The sequence below is a fragment of the Echinococcus granulosus genome (genome assembly GCF_000524195.1).
Source record: "Echinococcus granulosus chromosome Unknown EG_S00053, whole genome shotgun sequence".
In the NCBI taxonomy this organism is placed as follows: Eukaryota; Metazoa; Platyhelminthes; class Cestoda; order Cyclophyllidea; family Taeniidae; genus Echinococcus; species Echinococcus granulosus.
The window spans coordinates 507,579-513,482 of NW_020170433.1; positions in this window are offsets into that span (position 1 = coordinate 507,579).

Sequence of the window (5,904 nt, forward strand, 5' to 3'; positions counted from 1 at the left end):
AAATATATATGATGCAGGGTAAGCGAAGGCCTAATACACAGTTGAAGTACTCGAAATATGTACGAATTGTGCTGCGCTTATAATGCAATAGACCGTTTGATAGATTTTTCGATTGACGTTTACAATAAACATTGGCAGGGTACGTAACTCCGCTTTGTTTCCAGCATAGACTTCAGCGCCTCCGATGGTGGCAGTCGGATGCGGAAAATTTCCTCACAGACAAGGTGGAAACAAGTATAAGGTAAAGAATTTGCATCACATAGATTAGGTCTTAATATTATAATTATAATATTAATAATAGAATATTTATATATTTTTAACAAATTTAATCCATTTAATGAGTCCTTCGTGAGAATCAATGCGTTTAGTTGAAAGCAGTCCAAAATTTTACAGTTATTTTACTTAATCATCATTCGTGGACCACAACGGGATTGAAATATTAATCCGGTTAACGGAAGATTAGGGGCTATCAGAACAAGTTCGTGTTGAAGAACTTCATTTTGTATTTAACTTTAGATGCAATGGATTGTTTGTTTGTTTAACTCCCGATTTCGGTAAAGGGGCCACCGAGTGCCCTCTGTTGATTTTTGTCGAGTGGACTAGCCTCCAGGCCATGTCAGCAGTACCGAGCTTTAATTTATGTCAAAGTTGTACATTCTGTCTAAGTACTGTGTTTTCTTCCGTCTTCAAAAAAGTCTCGGGGAGCTACAGTGGCTGCAGTGGATAGCGAACCCGATCTTTACTAACATCTATCCAGATTTCTAATACTAAGTGATTGACCTCAGTGGGAGAGAAGTGGATATGTTACGGGTGGGAGAATCAGTGGTGACTCCCAACAGAAGGGCTAAAAGGATGTCTACCTTTTGCAACTATTTCCATTTCGTGGTCTGCAAAAAAAGCCATTAGTAACTGAGGTGACACTAGCCGTGAACCATCTGCCAAAGTTCCTTATGGAGCCCTCTACGGTACCAGTATGAAGACTACAATGAAGCTAATGACTGAAACTTTCCCCACCTCTCAGATAAGGGGATACGTGGCCAGATAGTAGTGAAGTAAGAAGAAGGTGACAAGGAGGAAAAGACACAAAATTTGGTCTTCACGGGACTACTTTGAATCTTGTCCCTTATTGTGCGGCTTTGCTCCTAGGCCAAGGTTTTACTACTTGGGGTGGCTATACGAGGTGGTTAGCACATTCCCTTTCCTCAATACAGTTCTCAAACAGGAGGAAATGCCAGGCGGTCAATTTAACTGGGCATTCTATAGAACTATAATGCCTTCACGATAGCTCAAAATACTCACACTTATTATTTCCAAAAATTACAAAAATAGTGAACTTTCTGTTGTTCAAAAAGCAGTAGTTTGGTTCCACACCATTTAATCAAGCCTAACTAGACCTTTTCTAGTTTTGATGGTGAAAATGCAAAAAAAGGCGGTTAAGTAATTGAACGTTCAAAATGTTGGGTTGAATGGATCACGCATCCGAGGCGTGATTTTACCTATTCAATATATGGCACACTAAAGTTTAGTTCACCATTCTTTCTAGTTAAAAAATGAAGAGAAAACATAAACTCATAATAAATCAGATAAATTGACACAAAACTTTAAGCAGTAATGGATGTTTACCATGTGGAGGAAGTTTGAAACAATTCCTGTCCATAATTTATCCAGTAGTAAAAGTCTCCATTGACAATTTAGTAAGTTGATCCCTACTTGTGCTGAATTACAAACTTCTAATTCCTATTCAAAAGCGCCAATTAAATGGTTTTTAGACTATTTGATAAAATGTTTTACTCAATCAGTTAGGTTCCACAAATTGGAATATCAAAAAATGCTTAGACTTTTTGCAGTGGCTTTAGCTACTAGTAGCTTTTCGTAATTTCAAAACTTTGTTTGGCCTGAAAGTGAATAATAGGTCAGGAAGCATTGTTAATAAGCTACAGAAACTGCGAAAACTCCTTCATATTATTACAAATAATCAAGCTTTTTTTCTCTAAAATGTGTTACGGGAAAGGTGAATTAGCGTCCATATTTTAGCGGTACTGACAGAACACTTTCAAAAAACAGTTCTCTTTAACCGGTCATTACTTCGCGAGAAGGTACGACCGAAGTTGGGAATGAGGTGTCGGCGTATCCCCTCCTCCCCAGTGTCCATTGAGGATTTTAAATATGCACATTTTACGTGCTTATTGCCACGAACGTAGCAAATACCGATGACGGTGGCTATTCCTAAACAAAAGGGAAAATATTGTGTAATGAAATTCTTGAGAAATAGGTCCCTAAAATGCGATTTTCGCAGTGGTTTATCCCAAGGAAAAAATTTACCAAAAAAATGTATGCTGAAAGATGAGGACGTCTTAAAAATGCATGGGTGCAATCAATTCGATGGAAAAAGAAGTGGAGTTTCTTACATGTGCAAATTCCTAGCAATGAAATGCCTTGAACGAAATCAAAGCTTAACTACAGAAAGTCACAAAGATTTGTTTCCAAAATAAAAGCGAAACTGTAATTTCATCATTTTTACTTTCTAAAACGCAAATGCGCTTTAAAAAGTGAAATGGAATTTTTAATACCGAACATTTACGATTACATTGCTACAATTCCCTATAGCAGGTACCGTCTTAAGCCATCTTTAAGGCCTTATCAACGCGTATTAGCTTGAAAATTATTCTCTATTTGCATTTCAGAGTGCTGTGAAACAACAAACGGGATAGCGATCCAAGTCCACGGAGACGGAAGGGTTCACGTGGTTAGTGTCTTCTCTTCACGCCTTCCTTCTTCTCTTGAATGTCATCGCTGACGCTCTTGGGAATCTCTCTTCACCGTTGCTCTTAATGGATCGCTTTTTGAGGGGCAATTGACAAGGGGGCAAGAACAGTTATATGATTTGTATCATCGCAGTATTGTTGCATCCCTTGAAGGGAAAAATTGTCTCTGAGCTGTATTGGTTTCGAAGATAAGGATAAATTTTGGATGTTTCATTTCAACCCCTTTTCGTTCGACAATCACTTTCAGCGGCGACATCTATCAACGTGAAAGAAAATTCAGAGCAATTATAGCGAGAGACTGGAAGGCTATAGACATACTGGAACGTTCTTAAATAAAATAGCGGAGAATAAAGAATATGCGTAGGTAAATGCATTAAATAAATAAGCATAATTTCTCACAGTTTCAAATGTTACTAAGGTACAATTGGCTTACAAGATCGACGTAACTGCGAAACATTTTAATTTATCTTCTGAAGATTAGAAATTTGCTTAATAGCGTTCAGACAAAGACATTTAAGGATCTGCCAACCTAACAACAAAGGGAATTTATGACCCTTTAGGCGGCAGAAATCCCGCCATCACGTAACTAAGCAGAGCACTACCAGAAATTGATCGCATAAGTTCAAATTCACAGGTCTTTATGAAGCAAAAACAGTCAAAAAATACTCAATGACTAATCTGAGATAAAAAGCATGGAAATTTTCACTCCACCTAATCAAATGAGAAAAAATTCGGGGAAAAATGAAACCATTGTTTTTCATCATTTCACTCATCTGACTGTATAGATTGTGATTCGTTTGGGAGAGACATAATAGACTGAATTTGCCCTCCAGGCAAATATGTTCAGTTTCTCGCGAAAAGTTCAACTTGCACTCTTATTCTCTTGACTCAGTTGAACCTCCGTCGTATTTGGAAGGCTTTTGGTAGGAAGATCAAACATTGGCACCAACTGCACCTGCAATTTGTCACGTCTCATTCACTAACCCCCCATTGACACCCCTACTGACTCAATCATAATTATGGACAATGGTCCACTGGGAATGAGGTGAGCAGTGGGTGGTGTTAGTGGTGATACATTTGGGGTTAGCCAATGATATATTCGTCAGATTAACTGCATTGCAATAAAAAAGCATGAAACCCATATTTTATCACTGGTCAGTGAGACCACACCAAATTTTTTTGCTCACTAAACGGTAGCAACCTATTTTTGATCCCAACACTGCCATATACATGATTAGTTCACGTTGACCTCTTAAGTATTGAGCTAATAGGTAACTACATTGTTACATGAAAATTTTCTCCTGGGACTATTGTATTTCTATTAAGCACTACATGTTTAACTTTTTTGAGAAATTCATCTCGATTGTAACAAACTTTGGTATTGCCTTTCAGAAAACTAAAGTTAAGCCCAGGTTGGGTGAATTTTGTATTCCCACCGTCAACGCATGGGCTCGATCAGCGGGTGCTATAAAAGATTTAATGTTTGTCCGAATCCCAGTAGAATTTTAATGTCGGACGGTCTTTAATCTCCAGTTAAATTGAATGTTAAGGATATAAAACAAATTATTTGCATACTAGGAATTTCTAGTAGATCGTGAGAATCTAAAATATGTACCGGGTATTATAATGATTGGCTTGGCATAGGGGTAATAAGTAGCAACTATTTGAAGCGAATTACTAATTTTACATTTACCACCACGAGCTTTAATATTTCAAACTGTCCGTTTCACTTCTTTGATAGCTAAGAAATTGCGTCCCCTAATGGACTAGGATGTCATGGTTTTATGGTTGAATTAGGATTTAAGCTGAGCCCCAGCATGAATAATGAGTGAAAGTTTTACACATGCAAGAGACCAGTATTTGGAAAGAATCTAAAAAAGGGTTAAATGAGACTGTTTTATTGGCTGTGGATTGCTCGGAATTGGAAGGCAGAAATATTTTCCTTTGAAAGTAGCGCGGGCCACACGCAAAAATGTCATTTACAGGTACGGAAAATTATTCAAATATGAAATATTTTTGGGATGCCAACTTAAAGGCTAAAAACTGCGATATTTGGGTTTTTTCTTATTTGAACAGTATTTAATCTTTCATACAAATATTTATGTAAATAGGAGGGCTGTGACATTAAACCACTGTGTTGCTTTTAACTTAGGTTCTCTGAGCTGGAAATGAGCAGCTCTGCACAATTCTTGTTGCAATTCCATCGGCGGTTTTTGCAGTCAAGACACTTATTTAGATTTACAAAGCGATAAATGTTCAATTGTGGACATTTTGTCCGCAAGACGACTGCCTTTGTCTTCCTTTGAGCTCCAGTCAAAAAGTCTAAATTTACCGACAATTTTAGCTCAGTACCATATCATGTAGGCATCACAATATGAGTTTCCTCGTTTGTCTCAACTCGGTGATAAGGATTTTGCATAAAGATAACTGCAAAATGCGTAATTCCTGTTCTTCAAAAGCCTTATTATTTACTAGTCTATGAATTAGACGGCTCATCATTACTTGTGCTTTCTTACGCCGCATTTCGAAGCAGTTTCTCAAAGACTTTTAAAAAGTCTGTGATAAAGTAGTCGAAGGATACCTTAAATCTATCAGGTCGCACCGCTTTTGCGCCTCCCATCTGGACATATTCCAAAAATTTAAATTCCAAAAAATAGAACATCTATCAATAACTCTTTTATTGTACTATAAATGTTTGTTTTATGGTGTTGAAATGGCAGAAGTAGATTTAATTAGCAAATTCCATTCGGAGCGTGTTGCATTTTGGACGATCAGAACGCCATCCAAAGATTAATGCCGCTGCTTGGTTCATGTGAGATTAGGGAGGTGGAGCAAAATCTTTTTCTTCCCACATGTTTGGAATCGTAAAAAATAGCACAATCGTATTAAAATAGTGGATATATTCATAAAAACTCCTAATGCTGTTACACAAGGTATTCAATGTGGAGAATAATAAAAGTTTGCAGAACACTCTTTGTATCGCACTACATTGCTCGATATTAACCTTTGCTAGTTTATTTTTAGTAAGCAATTAGGTGAGCAAGACATTTATTGCCGACTTGTTCTAAATTGCCGCAAAGACTTGTGGAGAACATGAGGTGATTTACATGTGCCCATTATAATGCATGGATGGAGGAGT